This window comes from Symphodus melops (assembly GCF_947650265.1).
Source record: "Symphodus melops genome assembly, chromosome: 16".
Lineage (NCBI taxonomy): Eukaryota > Metazoa > Chordata > Actinopteri > Labriformes > Labridae > Symphodus > Symphodus melops.
Genome location: NC_136706.1, coordinates 19,281,089 through 19,305,074, shown reverse-complemented (window position 1 = coordinate 19,305,074; position 23,986 = coordinate 19,281,089). Strand labels below are relative to the sequence as shown.

At 39.2% G+C, this 23,986-nt stretch overlaps 1 protein-coding gene across 2 annotated transcripts in view; it reads left to right on the top strand.

Moving 5' to 3' along the window:
- The window catches only part of whrna (whirlin a), a 130,870-nt gene that overhangs the window by 70,367 nt on the left and 36,517 nt on the right, over positions 1-23,986 (top strand). The gene's annotated exons all lie outside the window — the stretch shown is intronic.

The window sequence follows — 23,986 nt, the reverse complement described above, 5'->3', positions numbered from 1 at the left end:
GCATATTTCTCCTTACTGAGATGTGTTGCACCTTTTTTTTTTTTTTTTTTTCAAATCTAGGGCGCTCCTTTTGGAGACAGCTGGCTTTACAGGGGTAAACAGCAGGCACAGACTCGACAAGGCTGGAGGGGGAGGTCGAGAAAGAGTGAAAAAAGGCAGAGCGTGTACAGTCAGAGACATCCTACCTCATTCAGTCACCTAGTTTGCATTATTTGCACACATACAGGTAGACAGGAAATCGGTGTGACATACAAACACTGAATCTCAGGTCAAGGTATTTAAATCTTATAAACAAGCCCCCCATTAAAATAGGTCAGGTGCATGTCTGTACAATAAATCATATCTCCAAGGAGATGATTATTCTATATAACCATCACTGTTCACTTCAGCTGCACATTCACTCGAGTCACTGGTATTGTAAGTGCCGAAGGCTACATCATTAAAATACGGAAAAATATATCCTCTGGATATCTTTTAAAATTCACATGAATGAGTCCCAATAAACAAGAAAAATATCTATTAAGCTACTTGAGGTCCAGTTAGGTACTGTGTCAGACACACACCATGCACACAATCTATTTCAATGAATGATAGTGTGATTACTAAAGAAAACTGAGCATATCTTTTACTGTTACTAGATAACAGCTCCCTGTTAATTACCTTTCATACTGAATCTCCGGTATGAAAAATGTAAAAGGAGACTGTTGAACTTGAACTCTGTGTTGAATCTTACAGCATCATAGAAGGCGACCTCTAATAGGAGAGCGATAAGGCCTCAGAGTTACCAATTAATTTTACACCTATAGTGAAAGTTGTTTCTGCTGCTAGTTTGACATCATCTGAAAATGCTTATGAGAGTTGTAATCTTCATCCTTCAGTAACTACTAAGCCTACTGTTAATCACGTTACTTTTATTGGACCCCCTCAAAAACGGCATGGTTCATCTGAAGGGGTTATCCATCAATTAAGTTTTTCTCATTCATTAAAAGGACATAAGCTAAAGTATATTCGGCTCATATGAACAGTTTTTAAACTTTCTTTGTAACTTCTCATGTTGTATCCTGTTGATTGCTGTTGGTCATCGATTTTTGGTGTTTTAAAAATGTAAGTACACATCCTTCAAACAGTGGTCCAGTTTGAGACTTTTTATGCATAGATGCTACATACTGTATGATATCTTTAGATAGTCAACTTCCTTATGATTATTATGAGCAAGATTAAGACAATACACTCTTTGAGTTGTTGATCTGGATAGTATCCATCTTTCCCTGGAGATTTTAAATTAAATGGTCACAAAATCTCTCTTAACTTTCTTTTTAACGCCCATGCGTTGCATTATTCAAACTATGTTGATATGTTTGTTGTCGATTTACATACATGCTTCATTGTTTTTAATTATGTTAAGTTGGACAGAAATGAGTCTACAGTACTTTGAATGTAATATTTCTAATATACTCTGTAGCATTAAGTGAAGAAGCCTGCAGAGGATCAGTAAACACTTTTGTGGGGATCTGTAGAGAAGAAACATTTGCCCACCAAGCTGTGTATGAAGTCAAAACAGCACTTTCAGAAAATGTGTAAAACATTAAAAGTATGTTAATGTTGATTTATTCATGCCTTGTTGCCGCTGTTTCTATCTTTGCACCAGCAAATGGCAACGCTGTTAACATTCGGACGATGAGGCTTCTGCTGTCTCCAGGGTTCAGCCCTCAGCAGGAGGAGGAACTGCACTGCTCTTAGATTTGACACAGCATCTCCTGCAAGAAGATCAGAGTGTGTGTTCAGAGAGGATCTGTAGTGTTTGGTCAGCTTAAACTTTATCATTTGCATGAGGTATCGGATCCATGCATGGCTAGGCCTCCTAAGAGCCTTCTTCGATTGCACAAGGCCTGTTTAAACTTACAGAGAACATATATTGTCGAGGATGGATGTAAACTTTACTCTTCTGTAGAAAATTTCTTAATGGAAAACATAACCCTTGATTAGACTTTTTGTGCAGGTATGATCCATATCAATCTTAGAACTCATTGGTAATCATGGTCTAGCTCGCGTTAAAAGACTTCCTTTCCATGTGGCATTTAAGTCATGTCTTGGTCTACGGCATCTGAGAGTAACCCTCTTTCATCTGTTGAGTTTCATTTCATCAGGCGCACTTCAGCATTATAAGCACAAAAATCAAACCAATTTACTTGTACTTAACAGGGATTACATTTATTAAATTAGCAACAGTATCGTGCAGGAAAAGACAACTTAAACAGCCAGGCTTTGTCAGATCGGTCCTCGAAAGGAGAAGAAAACAACTTTTAAGTTTTTGTAGCAGATTTGCTGCTCAAGTGTAAAAGATGTGATTAAGAACAGATTGTTAGCTTCATTTTTATGCAGGTATCTGTTAATTAAGACAAATAAATCATTTTCAGCAGTTTGTCGATGGCAGCTGGTATTAGTCATAAGAAATGTCCACCTGACTCTTGTTGTTCACATGGACTGTTTCATCTGCCTACACCAAAATCTGCTTATACAGGTCGGATATTATAGCTCAGACTTCATAGTGTAGTACAACAATTAATCCTGTTTACAAACTGCACTGGTACTGTGAATCATTAAAAATCAGCCATTATATAATTTAGGCTGAATTTGTATTTGCATATAAAGCTTTGCAAGTGCTGAAACTGATTCCCATTAATTGAACACTGACAATACTAATCATTAATTCTGCATACAATAATGAGCCTCAAAAATACCACTTTCTACTTTTCATATTGAAGATTACTGATTTGCTCTTTTATTTGTATACTTGACCACTTGACCCAAGATTCAAACTCTTTAAGAGGCGACATGAAGTCGGCCCAAAAGTTCCCTCCCTACATTTTGTCCTTGTCATGTGTCCTGTGTGGCAGATAGTATTTCATACCTCTCTTCTGAAGGTATGGTGCTTTCTATGTTGTAATCCTAAGGGGTTTGTTTAAGTGGACCTAGTCATTAAAAATGTACAACTCTCTGATTGAAAAGATTCTTCAGAGTGCATAATTAATGCAATGAGACAGCGATGGGTTGCAGAATACAGCTGAGTTCGATCATTGTCCTCTTTTGAATCTGTTGGCCAACAGGTTTGCTCCACAGTGATTCTGTAGCTTGTTAATCTGCTGCAAACAGGAAAAGGAAAACAAACAGCTAGTACAAAGATCAAATTAGGAAATACAGTTTCTAGAAATATTGCTGAAAAATAGCATTTACCATAAAAACTATAAAATGGACAAAAAACATGAACATGTTTGTTGTTTGAAAAGTAACAGAGAAACTTTGGAGTTTGGGGGGATTGTGGCTCCAAACTGCTCTGTTAATGTTGGCATAAGGGATACTGCTGATGTTTTTCACACTGTTGTGAGATCTTGACTGTTAATTAAGTTTGATTAGTGGTGTGCACTGTCCTTGTTACTGAAATCATGCTGCTGTCCTATGGGAGATTACCTTTGGGATTTTTTTTCCTGGCATGTCCTGATTATGACATTTAATTGTTTGTAGCAGTAGTGAAGGCCAGAAAGAATAGTGACAGGGTATAACAGTCTGAACCCTGAAATGTTAATGCTTATAATGGAAAGAAATATTATCTATATTTGTCATTGATATAAATCAAAATAAACCAGGACATGTATGTAGTTACTAAATAATGAATAACAAAGACCTTCATATTTATAGTATAAAACTTTTTTTTTTTTTTACAGAGAACTAAAAGAACAAGGTCACAGGTTTTCCTGCTCATCAGGAGCTATTGACTGCACCTGTAACAGTGTCTCTCGTCTGGTGGCTGATTACACTCAGCTGGGCTGGGAGGCTGTTTAGAGAGGTTGGGGTGTCCCGTCTCCAGAGAATCAACACCATCATTTGGCTTTGTTTAATTTCAGTTTGAGGAAAAACCTAAGTTGAATGTGTGTTTGAAGTGATATTTTTCTTCTAACCATTTTCTATCCTATCCCATTCCATCCTGTCTCTGTCTAGAGATCTCCACTTCTCTTTGTTTTGGGCTTTTTTTTGTTTGTCTATTATTATGATAGTATCAGCCACTGGATATGGGAGGGGGGGGCTATGCTTCTTTTTCTACCTTTTAAAAACCCAACACCCACTTTTTTGTAACATTTTGTGACAAGTACAATGTTTTTTAGTTCATGGGCGGACAGATGCAGAGGCGGCCGTACATCAGTTGGTAGAGTCTGTTGTCTCTCTGCCAAAAGGTCGGTGTTCAATCCCCAGTTCCTGCTGCAACAGTTCTGATGTGTCCTTGGGAAAGACACTTAACCCCAAGTTGCTCTCTCAGCTTTGATGGCAGCATATAAATGAGTATGTGTGGGATTAATTACTTCTGATGGGAGTGTGTTAATGTGTAGGTGTGACCTGCAATGTAAAAGCTTTTTGAGTCGTCAGAAGTAAAGTGTTATACAAGCTAAAGTCCATTTTCCATTTGGCGTACAAGCAGCCAGTCTTTAAGTTAAGTGCCCTTTCTGCAATAACTCAGTGTGATCCATTGTGCATCCAAAATAATGTTACAAACATCCTCAGGTCATGAACTTACAATCTTAAACTTCTGTGATTGTCAGTTGCTCAGCAGGAGAGGATGTTTGCTTATAACGGTCCCAGTTTCGGGTGCTTACGCTTCAGCTCTTCGCCCTGCAGCGGCCTATCTTCACTATCGGTGTGTATCTGTCTGTATGCTCTGGTATTCATCTGGCTAGCATGACTATGATGGATGACTTCTATCGCTCCCGGGTTTCTATAATCATCACACCACCAACATGTCATATTCTTGCCCTTCAGAGCTTGAGAAAATGAAAGCTGCGCTGTGCAAATGTTACCCTAGCACTCTGCTCTCCTGCAGTCCTACTCCTCCTCTTTTGATGGGAGGCCTCGTAAAATCTTTTCTTGTTGAACGTTGGCATGTGTGTAGCATTAATGTAGCACAATGACAGTGGCACATTATTGACAAAAGTGTGCGTGCGTGTGTGTGTGCGTGTGTGCCTTTGAGTAACTGTGTATGTTGAAATAACTCAAGGACAGACTTTGTCCAGTCACCAAACTCGCCCTCATCTCTCAGCCTACTCACTCTAATCTATAGACAGAAAGGTCAGCCCTGCCCAGTGCCCTTCTACTGACATCTGCCTGTTTCTGTCTAATTGAATTAAAATCCAGGCAAAAAGGTCAGACCCACTGTGTGTCAACACCTGAAGGTATCCAGAGAGGACAGAGTGCATCAATGAAATTCTGTAACAACATTTTACTGCTTCTTTTCCCCGTTGTTGTGGATTCATCAAGCATTTGCCGAACTCATAATTAAGGTAATCAAGCTAATGGCTGCAGGTTGGAGGTTAGAATAAATGTATTCTGTTTACCCAATCTAAACACACCCTAATAAACTGCGCAAACACAGGGACCGTGACAAACTGAACAAACAGAGTGCCAAACACGTAGATGGATTAAGTCCAGGCATTTTCAATTTGCACAGAGGTGATTTTCATCCAGTCTGATGATAGCGCAATCCTGCTGAAAGAGCACAAAACAAATCAGGACCAAAAAAATAACTTGGCGAGCTCCCTGCTCAGTGTGTGTGTGTGTGTGTGTGTGTGTGTGTGTGTGTGTGTGTGTGTGTGTGTGTGTGTGTGTGTGTGTGTGTGTGTGTGTGTGTGTGTGTGTGTGTGTGTGTGTGTGTGTGTGTGTGTGTGTGTGTGTGTGTGTGTGTGTGTGTGTGTGTGTGTGTGTGTGTGTGTGTGTGTGTGTGTGTGTGTGTGTGTGTGTGTGTGTGTGTGTGTGTGTGTGTGTGTGTGTGTGTGTCCCTTACCACAATACAAAAACGTAAAAGATGTAGTCTTACTCTTCCAGAAGTGTTATTGCAGTCTAGTCCTTGTGTGACCTAAAACTCCAAAAATATATGGATTTTTGTCTACTATGTTTGAAATGGGAAATGTGATCTTAAGAGGTGAAGCTTGGAGTACCTCAGGGTGCCATTTTCAGGCCCTTCTTTTTATACACTGCTCAAAAAACTAAAGGGAACACTAAAATAACAAATCCTAGAGCTGAACAAGTGAAGTATTCTTATTTAATACTTTGTTCTTTACATAGTTGAATATGCTGACAACAAAATCACACAAAAATGATCAATGGAAATCAAATGTATTAACCAATGGAGGTCTAGATTTGGAGTAACACTCACAATTAAAGTGTAAAAAAACACTACAGGCAGATCCCACTTTGATGTCCTTAAACTCACTACTGAGTCCAAATGAGGCTCAGTAGTGTGTGTGGCCTCCACGCGCCTGTATGACCTCCCTAAACACCTGGGCATGCTCCTGATGAGGTGACGGATGGTCTCCTGAGGGATCTCCTCCTAGACCTGAATTAAAGCATCAGCCAACTCCTGGACAGTCTGTGGTGCGTTGTGGCGTTGGTGGATGAAGCGTGACATGATGTCCCAGATGTGCTCAATTAGATTCAGGTCTGGGGAACGGGCAGGCCAGTCCATAGCATCAATGCCTTCATCTTGCAGGAACTGCTGACACTATCCAGCCACATTAGGTCTAGCATTGTCTTGCATTAGGAGGAATCCATGGCCAGTGGTCGGTTTCTGGCCGTTTAAGCAGACACATTTGTGGCCTGCTGGAGGTCATGTTTGCAGGGCTCTGGCAGTCCTCCTGTTCCTCCTTGCACAGAGGCGGAGGTCGCAGCCCTGCTGCTGGGTTGTTGCCCTCCTACGGCCTCCTCTACGTCTCCTGATGTACTGGCCTGTCTCCATGCTCTGGACACTACGCTGACAGACACAGCAAACCTTCCTGCCACAGCTCGCATTGATGTGCCATACTGGATGAGCTGCATTACCTGAGCCACTTGTGTCGGTTGTAGACTCTGTCTCATGCTACCACGAGAGTGAAAGCACTGCTTTCAGAAGTGACCAAAACATCAGCCAGAAAGCATCAGAACTGAGAAGTGGTCTGGGGTCACCACCTGCAGAACCACTCCTTTTATTGAGCCTAAGTAGACAGTTTGATTTCACAGAAGTGGGATTGACTTGGAATGACATTGTGTTGTTTAAGTGTTCCCTTTATTTTTTTGAACAGTAGCCATAATTGCATTTATCCAACATATCCACACTGATCACAAAACAGACATTCCCCATAACGTTTACAAAATATAAATCGAGCAACCAAATGTTGAAATGTTGTTTATATTAACATTTGACACTTCCTGTTGTTTTAAAATAGCTTACTAAAAGGTGATTTTTAAGATTATCTTTGATCGTCTTTGATTCAGACCAACCTTTAATGTTAAAGACAGTTCAGTCGTCTACTCAGTCAGGAAGCATTTCCAAACTCAACTAGCTAGACTCTGAAAAGCTCAGTATAATTTACTTTGCAGCCGGAACATACCAGCTTCAGTTCTGTCCTTGTGGCTTTGCCATAAAAGTTTTTAAAATCCCCTCCAAGTATTTGTTTCTTTGTGACACTTTCACTTCTGTTTAAAGAAATCGTTAAAGGTAATCCTTAAAAGATCATTTCTTATTTATATGGTAGGAAGGGAATGACATGATGCTTCTCATGAATATTTCTGGGGTTAGCATTTCTGGTGCATGCAAACACTCTTCTAAATAACTGCTTTTATCTTGGCTAGGCTCCTATTCAACAGCTGTTTGATCTACAGTCTAAAAACGACAGGATTAAAGGAAACAATCTGAGAAACACGGAGAATTAAATGCAGGTTTCCAAAGTAAAATGTTTCCCTATACCTCCCTCTCTCATTTCAGCTAATCAGCCTTCAGTTTTTTGTGTTGATCAATGCTTGTCCAGTCATATTTTTTTCTGTTTCTCCACCTGCTTTGGTTGAAAACTTCACTTGAGAACCAAATAGCAAAATCATGAAGTGGACAGCTAAACTTGGAATTTGCTTCAATGCTGCAGATTCAGGTATTCACGGTGTACCTACACTGCAGGTAATTGCTGTCACTCGGTCAAAAAAGTACAACGCTTGTACATAATATAAACTCCACCACCAGAGGCTCTCAATCAAAACAACAGCCATGGTGTCATGTCTGACAGGGAATCATGGAAGTGATTCTATGTGCTACTTCACCCTAACCACAGATAAAAATGAACTCAGAGATTGACCGTCGCCAGATGAACGGGCGAGACAGAGGAAGAGAAAATGTTTAAAGACTACGTATTGCAGTATGATTCACATGAACTTATTTTTTTATCACAGCAGCACATAAAGCAACAGTACGGCAGCTTTCTGTTGAAGTTCCAGCTTCCTTGTGTTACGGTCTTTGGTGTAACATCCAGTGTTTCCATGGCAATAAAAAAATGTGGCTGTCATGACGGGTCTGTCATGGCCACAGTCACAAAAGATATTAAATTAAGGATTTATCTGGCTTTGTTAATTGTTGGAAATATTTAAGCTAATATAACTACTCAACTGCAGATTATATAGGTTTAGTATTGTTTAAGTAATTTTGAAGTTTGAGCTTCACAATTCTACATATGACACATTTAAACAGTGGTAGTGGAAAGTCTTTGTTTATATGTTTCATCATCATAAAATTGGTTCAGCAACTATTTGTTCTGTTTTGCTGTGATTTTAAAATCATAGTCAAGCTTGGCATGAGAGTCTAAACATTTCATGTAATGTTTTAGCTGATAAAGGGATTACCTGCATAAATTATGTTTTACAATAAATGAGGAGAGGAACAAAGAAAAGGAAAATGTGTTCACAGCATGATGGTGGATAGGAATAAAATCTTCTTCTAGCACATGTCAGAAGTAACACATCAAACAACTTCTGTTTAGGACAACTTGTCAAGAGTGAAAGAGAAACACATTATATTGTCCCTCGAGGGGAACTCTTCTAACTGATAAAGAAAACATCAAAATAGGACTGAACAGGCATAGAGAGGCGTTTTCAAATGTAGGAAAAAACAAACAGCAGCATCCGTTTAAAACACTCACAGTGCTAACATTTAATATCTAACTATGACATGGGGCTTTTAAACACCATGATGGATGTTTAAGAGCAGGTCAATTCAGATATAGAACACCAAACAAACCTTTATGGAAGTATGAAGAGACATGTGATTGCTTAAAACACATTTTGTGTGAACATAAGAAGCTTCACTCCAACACAAATAATTTAAAGGCAGCGTAGGTAACTTTCTCTGGATACACTTTTTAAGATTTTAGTTGAAATTTGTCTTTAGGTACTGACAGTAATTAATGAGTCATGTGCTCTGAAAAAGCAACGAAAAAATCTGTCATCTGTAGCAGATGTAAACACGTATAAAGATAAGATAAATACCGTAAATTCCGTACTATTGAGCGCACCTGGATATAAGCCGCACCGGCTAAAAATAAGTAAATAAATGTATTTGTACATATATAAGCCGCACTTGATTATAAGCCGCAGGTGTCCACGCTATAACAAGAGCTATTTACACAGACGTAGGCTACCGGTAACATCCGCAAATACTGTAGCGTCCGTACGGACGTTAAAGGACGACGAGAGCGTTCAAATAATAACTTTTAATAACCCGATCACTGTCGGCCGTGACCACGCCGTTTACAGAAGAGAGCAACACATAACTTGCCGTAACAATCCAACTCTCTCCCCCAGCGTTCTCTCATACAGTCACTCAACACGTTCTCGCTGGTGCATTCACTGACTCTCCACATAATCGGAATTATGAACACATTATCAACTACTGACTTTACAACATGAACCGTTACAATACGAAGCCTAGCCGACGGTGTCTGTAACACGGCTGATGAAAAAGATGACCGTAATATATTTCACAAGAAAAAGTCCATCCATTCACTGCCTCAGAATGACTTCATTACTCACTTCCTCAGTCTCTGTTGTCGCTGTCAGTGTCATCTTAACGTGCAGCAGCTCTGTTAGCTTCTTTGACAGCCAGGTCGATCGCCTTTAACTTGAAAGCTACATCATATGCATTTCTCCGTGTGTTTTCCATCATGAGGGTGCGTGCATGAAGCGCAAAATGACTGATATTAAGATCCGACGTGACGAAGTCAAATGTTTTTGCGGCAGAAGCTCATTGTCCCCCATAAAAAATCCATGCATTAGCCGCACCGGAGTAGAAGCCGCAGTGCTCGAAGTGTGAGAAAAAAGTAGCGGCTTATAGTCCGGAATTTACGGTAGTTGAAAATCCCAAAGTGTAGAACAAAATATGCATCAGAATTAATCATTAAAGTTTGACCAATGTCGGCACTCGACCACATTTTATAAACCAATCAAGCCTCTTTACTCACAAATATTCTGTTCAATACCTAGTTAAGTTCAGAGTTACAACATTAAAATCAGCTGTAGAGTGCCGCCACGTTTTATTATTGATTGCATCACACCATGGTGATGTGCATACTGTGAAGGTTACACAACAATCATATATGTAATAAAACCTAGAAAAACATGCATGCTGCATGAGCCTGAGCAGCTTAATCCATGTATGGAAGTTATGTAGAAAAACCCCAGTGTTCATGTACCTGTCTGAAGACCATCCTAGACCCGGCTGACATTAGCTGAAAATTAATAGCAAATAATGCAACGGGTAGTTGCTTGCTCTTTGCTTGTCTTTGCATGTGTCCTTGTGAAAGAATAGATTTATCAAGTGTTACACTGTACAAACATGCTGATCCGAACAATAACTGTATGAAATATCAATCCGATGCTTCATAGTAAATCCAGGCTGCTGGTTGTACGTAAAGTGAAAAAGAACTCGGCTTCCATGTGGCTGCAGCTGTGTGAAGTGGAAATGGGCGTCACATAAGAGTATTTCTAGCTGCACAGCTGGAGAGCACTTTAAAGGCAACACACACCATTTATGTGTGCTTATTATAGATGTATGTCATTCAGGCCTGTGTGTGTGAGAAACATGTCTCTCACAGTAACAGAATGCAAACCTGAATTTCCCCCTCAGGGATTAATAAAAAAATAAAAAGTGAATAAAAAAACAAATAACTGTGCCCATAGCAGTATAAAACATTCTGTGTTGCTGGACCAAAAGAGAAGGATACTCACTGTTTCCTGCTTTAATAAAAATGAGATTCAAATATAAATGCAACAACAGCAGGCCACAAAGAAAACAGAAACGAGTGATGCTACCTAGAGGGCCATTGATCAAAGTCTAGCCTGTTGACAGGGCCTCCTCATTTCACAAACCACCAGAGACCACAGAAGAGTAAATAACAACTGCTGCACTTCACATAAAAAACAAACATATCAGCATGCTCTCTCTTTGCTTTTTTTATCTTGCTCATTTTACCAAAGCTCTTTTAACAGGTTGAGAGATGTTTCCCCCCCTTTGAAATCCTGTGTGTAACACAGGGAAATTACATCACACGACACTGAAAGTATTTGGCTCAAATAGGAGAACCCAACTCCTTTTCTCTGAACAATACGTTCCAAATTTAGCACCACATAACAGATTTTTATTACAGTTTCTAGAGAGATAACAGCCTCAGTGACAACAGAACTTCTGATGGCAGCGATCATAGATAACCGTCTTTTGAATAAAAAATACTTTAAGGAATCAGAAAATGTACATCACAAAAACAAAAAGCAACAGAGAAGGAACTGAATTACTTTTACTATGATTTAAAAAAAAAAAAGACTTTTTTTTTATATAGATATGACTTTTGTCTTTTTTAAACCCAGAATGATTGATGTCATTTGTCATGCATGAACCCTTTTCAAAATACCTTTTATGACTTCATCATGTAGGTTCAACAGATAATATGTGACCTGCAGATGGAGACTAGAACTAAGCTAACTCGGGTACAATGCATCAAATGAGACAACATTGTAAAGTCCCTTTAGGACAGGATATTATGAAGCACTTACAAATAATCCAAGTGATGACTACTCAGTGAACTTAAGTGTTTGTTGCAGAGGCTGGGGATTTGTTTGAGAAATATTTTCTTCACAAATTATGACCATTATTTACCTCTTTTGCTGGGATAAAATTCAGGCGTTTCCTCTTGAAGAATGGGAATATACAGCTTTGCACTAAAAATGGTCACTACATGGATCATGATCCAACAAAAAAAACAAAAAGGCAATTTAGCATCTATCTGACCAAATTATAATATGTACGTTGTTTGTTTGCTTCTATATGTTAAAGAATACCACATCAGGTGATTCTGTGAAATATAAAGCTCTTTGTACTTCCTTAACTGCACTGCCTCACATTATCTCCCCCCGCACTATCAATCACCTCGCTGAGACATAGGAGTATCTATTGGCTCCCATTACAAAGTCACAGCGACTGCTCTGTCACACATGTGGGACGGAGACAAATGGGAGAAGCTCAGTGAGTTTTAAGAAGTAGTGTCTTATAAAAGCAAAACTGCACATTTTCTGTGGAAGAGACTGTCGGTAGCTGTGCTCTGATGGTCGGGTTTGCCAAAAGCAACAAAGTCATCTCACAGGCAGTATCCAATAACACAGATGGAACAAACACCTACCCATTTACATTTCTGTCCTCTGTGGCTGTTTCTCAGGACTTTTGAACAGTGCACTGTGGTTACACACGTTTTATACGCTCATGTTGGAGGAAACATTTATTTGAAGTCTGCACATGAGCCATCTCGTTTGAAATAAAGCACAAACCTGCAAAAGAGGCCTGCTTTTTCTTTTCTGTCAGATTGACAGTAGAAGGTTTCCTAATCAAGTGAATTTATTTTACTCAATAACATCCTCCCCCTTAAGCCTAACACATGCCACTGGTGAGCCTATGCACTGAGCTGTGACATAATGGGCTAAGGAGAGCCCTGTGTTGATGTTTGCTCTGACCCTCCTTAAAATGTCACAGATACAGAACGACCCAAAAGATGACTACAGTTTCTTCTTCTACAACAAATCAAAGCAAACGTGTGTAAGCACCCGAAATCATTCCACTTTATCAAGGTAAATATTTCCTTCAATAACCCCAGAGCTTTTCTTTGCTTTCAGTACTGGAGTTCTGTTTCAAAGTAGATATTGACTTAAAGACTGAGATTAAAAACTTTAACTCCAACTAAATGGTGAAATGTTGTTCTTAAAATGCCTCTGAATTCACATTTACATGTACGGGGCAAACAAACTGTTGGAAATGGGAAATGTCATTATTATTAATACCAAGCAGAGCAGATGTACACATGGCTGACTTTTACAGACGCTGGTGTACCTTTTTAAAGGTTACGTTTTAGTTACATTTCTAGTTTGGAGAAGTTTAAATATGAACACTTTCTGTGTGTGCTTTGTGTAGGGTTAGTTTGAGAAAGTGGTCTTACATCCAGTCCTTGATGGCTGATGGCGAGTCTTGCCAAGTTGAGGTCATTTAAATTAAAAAGGTTTGAAGTGTGGCATTTATGCTCCATTTTTGTAAAGAGCCTGAATGAGATTCTCATAATGCTCCTCATTTTATTCTTTAGATTTTAACTTATTATTTTCTAATGGCCCACACTTAAGAGAGAAGTCTCCACTCCACTGACTGATGCTTGCTCTTACAGAGAAAAAACTCAAAATCATAAAATGTGTTGACAACAGTATTTAAACTTTTACTGGAATGGAAAAAAAGAAGATCTCAGGGTGGACAGCTGATGTCTGTTTAAGACCTAAGTGACCACAAACAGATCCTGGAGGCAGATCAACATGAAAGAGACTCGTTCATTTGTTGCCTCAGGCCAGAAAGTATCTGACTGAGATCATCAGTAATTCATTTGAGCGGTGATGGATTAAGATTATCAAGATACCAGCAGTTAGAAATTCTACATGATCCTAGTTAAACCCTTAAAACACTTTCAATGTATCAAACAAAACAACATATTTTATGAAAATGTGTCCTTTTCTATATTTGTGTCTGGTCTCTTTCTGTGATAAAACTGATTCTCATGGGGCATGTTTTAATTATTAATCATCTCCACAAAAATGTTTTGACACAACTTTAAATGTTTGAAGGCATGAATCTCTTTAAATGATTAAAAGCATAGCGAGTCTCAGTAGGTACCCATGTGTGATCTTATTTGTCGAGGTCCAAACGGAGTTAAATGACGGGTCTCGTAAATATAAGTCAAGCTTTAATCATTTGAAATGAAGCTTAAAATGTAGACTTTATTCACAGGCAGGAACAGTCTGAACAAGTTAGCAGTAGAAGCTCGAGGTTTGTCCAAAGGCTACGACCTCGTCACTTACCTCTGCTTGAATGTCAAAGTGGCGGTGCGTTTCTCTGAAGCTTTGTGCTCACTTCAGGACTTTTTCTGTCTGACACGTCTCTCTGGAGAGAAAATTGCAAATGGAAAAGATGCATGACCTACAGGCTGTAAAGTCAGTCTTCTGAGACTCATGAAGAGTTTGTGTACTACAAAATGTATTTCGAAGCCTTTTAAATCTTTTAAACACTGCATTTGTAATGTTTTTTTAATTTAAATTGAAAAAACAGCAACCTTTTTTGAAAATGAAGGAGGGGCTGCAAACAAAACACAATCACATCATAAAACATTAAACCGACAATTTCCAGGAAATTTTGAGACAATATACCAAAAAAAGAAAAAGAAAGATTCAGTGCATATTTGAACATGTTACACATCAGAAAATTAAAAAGTTATATTTTAACCACCAGGTAAAGAACTTGAGTTATTTATCATGCAGTAACCGTGTTTTCAGCTTGTGTGAGCTTGTATTTTATGTTGCCTCTATGAGAACAGATGTTATGGTAACATCTGTAAGGGCTTTGGGGGCTTTAAAGTCCTTAAGTTGAGCTCAGACTTGTTTTTTCATGAGGACCCAGCTTGGGTTCTTTGTTCACACATGCTGAAGACCGTCAGAAAGAGTTCACTCTTTGCTCACTTATCGCAGCTTTTTGCAGCTAAAATACAGTTGAACAGCATATCAGTGTGTGTTGGAGGGATTATTAGATGCCGTCTGGCTGTGTGTTGGATCATTAGTATGCTCAGACAGGATCAGTCAGTCAGGCTTAAATGTGCTCAGACTTCACTCATCCTGAATCTCTGCACAGTACAGCACTGCTGTCAGAGTTGCATCATTTAGATGTCCGGCCGGCTACACAGATCAAGTTTTTCTGAAAGATGGAAACGTTTTCAAACACATTCATTCCTAATATCGAATAGTCTATATCGCAACTAATATACTGTATCTCATCTCTCTGTGTGTGCGAATACATTACACACAAAAAGTGGGATGGATGAAGCCGTTATTCTTCTGTTTCAGGAAAGACGACATTGTGGTATAACCTTTAAAGCTAAATGTATCTAAGATTAAACATTAAAGATGTACATGAAGGGAGATCCACTTTGAAACCTTTAATGCTTTCTGCTTCCTCAGTCAAACCTTAAATTAATAATCATTTTTGCTAATATTTGGTTTTAGCTGCAGTATCCTGATAGTATCTTGTGCGCTGGTAAGTGCTGTTGCCTCACAGCACTCTTCCTTAGAAGAAATAGTTCACCTCTAAAGTTGAAAGCTGATGCCTGTCTGGATCTATTCATATGTCTCTACATGTCAGGAGATGTTCTACAGAAAAACATGAAGGAGAAAAATGGTTTTTGAAAGCTGCGACCTCAGAGGGTGACCGTGATCTCACTCTCTCTGGAGTGTGTGCTTTAGTGTGAGAAATGTGGTGACCTTTTTAAAAACAGCATCATAACCTGCAGATCCCGCCTGTGCCTCTGTGCACCAGGAAACTATCCATTTCAGCTTCCTCTCTAATTTATGCCGTTTCAGATCAAACTGAACCTCTGTACGATGTGCCCAAAGTCTGCTGTTAAGTCGGGTGGGACACAAACACTCCATGACCTTTCAGAGGAAACGTTACTGCCGTGGCTGATGTTAGTGTTCTGTAGTAAATGACTGCAGTGGACAGAAGAGAAGAAATAAATCGCCGGAACAAAAGTTGGAGTAGGAAAAAGACATATATGAGGATATATATGTGAGGAGGAGGAGTGGAAGGTTAGGGAGTGAAATTGGATGAATGAATCTGAAGGACAAAAACTATAAGAGACAGAAAGGATAGCACGAGGAGAATATCTTTCATTATTAAAATGAAGACTGCTTGCGTTCAAAAATAAATCCAAAAAAGACTTGTTAAAAGCTGCAAGGAGTTCTACAAAGCAAAGTTAAGAAGCAAAGAGGCATAATTAAATTTTAATTATTCCCACTGAAGGTCTCAGACGAGAGATAAATGTGTTTCCTGCACTTTGGCTCCCTCCGTGTTTCTGAGCAAACTACAGTTCATTTACACTCTCTAATCTGTTACAAGCTTTACCCATTTAAGAAGACAAAGGTAGAAGCAGTCGGACAGAGTCGATATCTAATCTCTCTGTAGTTCTCCTCCCTCTGCCAAGACACACAGGCGATGGAGAGACATCAGGGGAGCTGAAGAACGAGAGGCAGAGATTACAGACAGACAGCCCACACACTTTTCTCACTTCTTCACAGAAAAAAAAAAAGATCTCTTGGTTGATTAAACAGCTCTAAACGCTGGTGTGAATTAGGATGAGATCTCTAGAGCCACATCAGAGACACATATTTGTAATGTGAAGCTGTCCCTGAATGTGATAAAGGAGCATAATGTCACCTTTGAAATAAAACCCAAAACACAGACTGTACTCAGACATGAAGTGAGCCCTGATTGGCTGATTAGCAGGTCCATGAAGACACCTTGACTTCTAAGATGAAACCTGAGATAGCTTTTTTCCATCAAACCGGGTAACAAATTAGATGATGGATACCTGCTCTCTCAATGTATAGCATTTGTTTTCAAAGGAGGATGCATGCAGAAAATGGAACAAGTCCCCTCTTTGGCACCTTTTTCAAGCTTCGTCTAAGAGCGTACCTGCAGTGTCAGACTACCAGAGAAGCCGATATGTAGATTAGTTTATATGCAGTTAAAAAAAGGAGCAATTATGTGAATCCTAGATGTCAAAAGGGCTTCAATTTAAATGTGAATATTCTTTATCTGCATAAGTTCTTTCTCTGACATTTGGAGTTTTTCATAGTGTGTTTTCCTTGATGTGGCTTAAAGCACAATCTTTTATGTTGTCGCCCTTAAGACTGGTTTCCCTGGCTTCCAGCTAAAAAGTTCTTAGAATCAATTAGTCAGAGCAGAAAGCAGGGTTTCTCCAGTATTTGAAAGCTAAGTTAAATACCTAAAATGTCTGTTCTCATGTGGTCGATTAGTGTTACAGCTGCCCAGATCTTCACTATACCTCAATGGTTTTAAAATATGGGGAAGTTAACTCTTTGACACTTTCTATGTGCAGAAATGTTTGATAGATTTAAGCCTGAATTTAGGAGCTGCCTTTAGGAGCTCCCTTTTCGTAAACATTTAAAAATGACACATAAACCTCGTACCATGTGAGCTGATGGGACATGGAGTGTCCTGCAAACACGCTAACTTTTGGAGTTTAGAAATAATGGAGAGAGTTTTTCATATTTGACGCAATGAAGAAAATGTTTTGTCATTTTTTTCTATCTGTGCCCTTCTAAGTCCAGTACAATTGATAAATAATTATAATGATGTAAAACCATTTCAGCCTGTTAAAAAAAGCATAGGGTCATATGATAAAGATCAGAGCAAAGGGGTTGGAGGTTGAGTTATTGACTTATGTTGACACTTAATTTGTTGTAAGTGTTTAACAAGAGATTACTGTTCAGCTCGCGATACAGTCACTCAAAATGAATCTAAACTGCAGTCTGCTGTGCTGAATAATCTGGATGTATTTCTATTCAGTGTTACATGTCTGACCAGCAGGGCACACATATACAAACACACACACACACACACACACACACACACACACACACACACACACACACGTACAAACACACTAACTTGAAAGAGAGCTGGAGAAGAGGAAGCATCAAAGTGTAAAAAAGCATTTGAGAAGCAGATGAAACTCCTTCCCTACTCTTAGTGTAGCTTCAGGGATCAGGGATCTAGAGCTGACAATTTATCTGCCATCTCCCCTCTGTGTGTCGGCCACCATTCAGCCCAGAGCTGCCTGACCTCGGCTGTTCATCACACAGCTCTGATAATGTCACGGGAATCTTTGACTATAGTCCTGATAAAAAGGCTTCAGTCATGAAATTCATTGGTAGTGTAATGGTCTGTCTGCACGCCTCTTTTGTCTCCCATCACTGATCTGCAGCACTTTTTCAAGCTGATATAAAATGTTGTAAATGTGTTTATTTCTCTGCTGTTTTCTGCCTCCCATCCATCTGACGTTTAATGTACTTAAAGCGTTGCCTGTCTTCATTATAGTGTGCTTTATGAGATTCAACCAGCTGATTGAGTTGTTTTAACACTTTCTATAAACATTCCCAACACCTTTAGGCAGTTTCAGAATATGCTGCAGGTTATTGGAACTTATAAAGCATGAAGTCACAGAAGACTGAATTCTATTGAGTGGAGACGCTCAATTCCAAGAATGCCACTTTGTTTTGTGTCATGATATTTTCTCCGATAAGTATTGTTTTTTATTTAAATTCTAGGATATATCAGACTGCATAACTTACCATCACACTGACAGGAAAACATCTAAAACCACTTGAAAGGGTGGCTTGAATATTGTCTTATTAACTTCTACATGTAAGATTACTTTGGGACTTTCCTGTGATTCATCAGTGCTGATGTGTATGCTTTCTATGTTTAGTCCAATTAAATAGAGCACATTCAAAGCCAAGGCCGTCTGTAAAGGGGGAAAACAGGAAAAGCTTTCTGTGGCCTGTGAGGGTTTTGCAGAATCATAATCCATCCTACATTAAAACAACAATAACACAATTTAGTACTTACATTCTTATTAACACAACATATGATGTTTCTAGTTTCCTATTTGAAAATGTAAGAACCCCTCTTCCTTCCCTTTTTTGAAATAGTTAACGTTCTTATTTGTGATGTTGAAGTTCCTATAGAAGTTAAGATTAGACCAATCATGTCAGATTTTGTAAAACCGTAAGAGGACCTGCACAAAATAAGGATGGCAGAAAATAAAGGAGGCCAGGGCATTTGAACAATAACTTCACAATCTTTTTTCAGTCAGCTCCAAATGCTGGTCAGATCCAGAATGCAAACGTCAGCAGGAGGCTATCGCTACTGATCCAATGCACATGCACTCATATTTTTAAATAGTATCTGCAGAGGGTCCATGCACTGTTTCTCAGGGGCCCAACAATGTTTTTGGGCAGGTCTGTTTAAAGCAGCAATTACATTTCTGATCAAGCATCTGTAAGTTTAAAGTGGACTGATCTAACACACACTTGTTGTCTGGCTGGATTGTTTTTTTTAAAGTCTTATAGTTGATGCACTTCTCTTAAGGACAAATAAAACACGTGTCCACCATGTTCAGAAATGTGTCTGGTAAAAGCATCAAGAAATAAAGAGAGCAGAACAAAGAAGATCTTTGGTGGGAAGCAATTAGTTTGAGCAGAAGCACAGAGGGGTTATAATTCCTCACTCACCACTTACCAAGTGATACATTTTCATTTGCATTTCAAACTGTCGACGAGTGAAAAAGTCTTTGCTGCCTTACAAATTAACCGTCATAAACAGAGCGGGGAGAGAGAAGGCATTTTTATATGGTTCTGTAGTTTTTTTGTCTGAATCTTTTTCCTAAGTCACGTTGGAGAGGTTAGAAGTAAATAAGTGGTATTATTGCATATTATGTATCACAGCTGAATACATTAATCTGCCCTCTGAGGAATGAAAGGCACTCTCTTGTTGCCAGTAATGCAATGGCTTTGAATAGAAAAGTTCACTTTGATTGATTTGTCAAAGTATCTGGCTCAGTGATGCATAAGAAGTAAGTTTGTTACTCTGTAAAATAAGCTTCACTGTAGACATTAGATCTGCTGTGGAAATAATATAAGGGCATCGAATCTCCACGCTTCTTCATTACAGATCATTCCCAGCCTTGTCCTTCAAACTCCATTTTGATGATTAAACATGCCAGCTTTATAAATGCATCAGGTTCTGCTAGTCATGTTTCTCTGCCACAGCTGTCTAAACGCCGACACAGCCCTATGATGTCACTACATGAAAAGCAGCTTGTTCACGTCTACTTCATCTGTTCGTACTTGGAGTTGCTATAAAACTTGAAAGTTTCACATTCCTCTGCCTTCCCTCAGTCACGTGCGCGCTTGTGTTCAGAGCCGCAGGGGCAATCGTTTTAGAAAAGTTTGGATTTATTGTTGAAAGTTTCAGGGCGGTTTTTAGTGTGCAGACGTGTGTGGCATTTAAGTGTGGTCAATCGAACTGCACTGTGCAGCATTAGTTTTTTTCCATCCCTTTATGAAGAATGTGTTAGGCTATTATAAAAGGGCTGCATTGATTAGTTCTTTAATCGTAAACATCATTGCCGATGGTTGTGGTTTAATTGCCCAGAATGCAGCGCCGTGGCGGCGCCACTGGTGTGAAGCAGACATTGATCACGAAAAGTGAAGTGCTTGCGACACAGGACAGGGTCCATCTACTCTGAAATAGAAGTATAATGAGGAAGAGGAGGGGGGGGCAGAACAATAAGAGGAGACGGAGAGAGAAAAGGAAAGTCGATAATTATTGGAGAGGCAGCAGCACAATCAAGTGGCTCAACTTTGACCAGAAAATGCTGTATGTGTCTGGGGGGAGAATATGTAAGAGAACATTAACTATAAATCTGATGTGTTTTTTTTAACACGGAATCTATTCTCAAAGACTGTATTTTTTAATTAACATGCACCGAGCAGGGCAGCCAACAGAATGCCCAAACAAAGACATTAACAGGATTGTGTCTTTGGAATATAACTGCAACAACAGCTGGAGTTCAGATCACAGACCTTGTTTCGTCTCTCTAACAGGGATTTTTCACAGCAGACATTTGGACTCATCGTCGTGGAAAAAGCTCAAGTGTTACTAATAACATTAATGATGGCTCTGTTCTTTTCAAGTGTCTCTTGACAGTGTGGAAGTGACTCAGCGTGCACAATACCATTTGATCATTAAGGCCTGTGCTTCTAGTACTGTGACTACTTAGTCGACATGTTGTTACCATATGTCATCCTTTTGTGGGACACGGCAATAACCAATATACTTAAATACAGTATGTGGACATTTTTCAAACGGTTAAATCTCCAACTATAGATCATTCTTCAATATGCACCTTTGGCAGCACGGTAAGTCTATATTATTGGGTCAAGTTTCTACTAGACCTGAATTCTGGCAGTTTCTCATATTTTTTCTGGCAGATGACTTCAAGCAAAGTAATATTGATGGAAAGGTTCTATGAGCTGCCTTGGTCGGCTTTCAGACGTTATATGAGGCCCTAAAGGACATTAAGGTTCTTGTCCCTGTTACCCAGCATGTCTTTTTCTTGCTAAAAGACACTCAAAGGTCATGGGGAAATTTGAGGCAGGTTCTTTTTTTACTGTTTCTCCAAATGTTCCATTTTTTGCACACGCCTTTTACCATCTCTGCAGTCAGGTGTCTGGTACAGTGTTTGATGCTTCGTTTTGACAGTGTCCCATAGGCTTTCAAAAATCTCCCCCTTGTTCACTCACCCACTCGTCCTCACACTAAAGACAGTCAGTGGATTACTTCATAGAGCGCACTGACAGAAACCGTCTTTATAAAGTTTGACACATTGCATTTGGGGATTTTGATTACAAAGTAGTTCTTAAACCATTGATAGTGAGTTTATTTATTGTAAATGTTTTGTGGATTTAGACTAAAAATGTCATGGTAAAACATACAATATGTTGCACTTTAGAGTGCAGTGAAGCTTTTGCTCCGCCCGAATGTGACATTTGTACAGTCTCACTCTTAACAAGTCCTGCAGCCCGATTATTCTCAAAGGACACTTTTCCCTTCCCTCCAAATAAAGTTACAGGAATCTTTGCTCCATTCTCGTCTTTGCCAGTGGCGAGCAGTATCTTCTCCTGTCTACATGTCTGTCATTAGAAAAAAAAAACATTTGGAACAACGCATTAAAGGTTGCGAATTACAGAAAATCTGTTGTTAGTTAGATTTTCTAATGAGATCTTTGTTTGTTAAGTTTTGAAAAATGTGTTTTTTTTGCTGCAAAAGTAAGAATAGTGCACGTGAGAGATTTATTTTACTAAAAAGAAGTTAGTCTCCTTTTTGTCGATCTGCCACGCACACCATGAACACATAAAGACTTCTTCACTTGTTAGTGTTCTGTACCGCCTCCTTGTGTGCATCACAATCACTATAGCCATAATTGTGTTCTAGATTAGCAAATATGGTGGATGTATTAGCCTTAAAAATGTATACCTTTGATAAGGATAATTAAGCAGAGCCTGTGCTGTGTAGCCTGCAGTAAAAGCTTTTTTTAAACATATTCAAATAACATTGAATACATTTCTGTAATCAAGCTGCCATTTTTTTTCTTCAGGTGACACAGATACTAACGTAAAGAATTTAAATGTTGCCATGATGTGTGTCTGCTTCTTTGTGTACATTCCACACAGTCGGTTTTCTCTCAAGCTGTGACAAATCAAAGTGAAACTGAGATAAACGCCACTGAGCTCACAATAAGCTCAGCTCCGGGGTTGTCAAATACTTTCAACACTCCATAAGAAGCTATTTCGTGCCGTCTTGTAATGCAAACAGCTGGAATAAACAGCTTGTAATCTGTTTTAAAAAATCTGTCTCTCATCCCTGAGGGTTGAGCTCAGCCTGTCGCTTTGACTAAATGCTTGTAAGAGGAGTTTGCGTTGGCAGCCTTGTGTGCTCTCACCAACACAGTGCTTGTTAGAAGTGATTGTTTGATGTCATTTGTAACTACTGTCTTGATTATGTGTCCCTTTGCATTTGAAATCAAGTGGCCTCACTTAATATGATTAATACAAATTGTTTTGTTGAAGGATCTGATACAGTTAGAGGCTTTTCTGGAGAATAGAATCGGGTTATCTCAGGTTGTTGGAAGACACCCAATAAACTGAAACGTCTAGCTTGAATTGGCTGCTGCTCTGACAGATTATGAAAGAATCGCAAGGTTTGGATGGCTGAGCAGAGTAAAAAGATATTAAAACAAAGAGACAAAAGTGACATTTAGGGACTGTTTAAAATGCTAAAGACTACATTAAGCCTAAATGCCAGCCAAAGTCATTTCTGAGATCGGCGAGTGTGTGGTGTTTTACAAAGGGGGAGTGGCAAAGTGTGTCCTAAATGAGTCATTTATGAAAGTGTTAGGCTGTCAGATACAGTTAGAGTCAGAGAGAGGCTGTAGCACAATGTCTGACTTTCTTGTCTAAAAGGACTAAAATGACCACTGTGTCTGACCTGCGACTCCCATACTGTCACTTTCAATATACAGTCAAAGTCTCATGTGAATTTAAGTGTATGTATAAGGTTTTTTGATAATCAAAAAAAAAACTGCAACGGCTGCTTATCTTTGTGTTTTACCCTAAAAGGCACTATTTGAAATGATCCATGTCCAACAGTCGGTCATAAAGCCCGCCTTCTTCATGTCAACAAAAGAATAATTTACAAACTTTAACAACAAATATTTTCTGTCATCAAAGTTAGTTCTTGTCATTCTGATTTGTGTTCACTGTCCTGAGAAGTTTAGTTTTAATTAGTTATTCGATGTTAAGAAGAGCAGATGTGACTGACGGCTCTCTTTACCCTTTTATTAGAGTGGATAAGGAACGTGTCGTATTAAGTACAAACACGAGTCATTGAACGACCCATAAGTGCGAGTGCTGCTTCAAACTGACACAGGAATATGTCCTGCAGACTATACTGACCTGAGGGATCTTTGCCGTTCCATCAGTAAATTTCATCTGTGCGCTGGTCAGCTTAAAAAGGTGTGGAATCAATCCCACGGGTCCCACTAGCAGGTTCCTTACTATGCATGTCTTTGCTCCACAGGACACCATCAGTGAAATAAGTCAGCGGCTGCTGGCTTCTATTTTGTAAAATGTAGGGAGATGGAGCCCCATTGTCTAC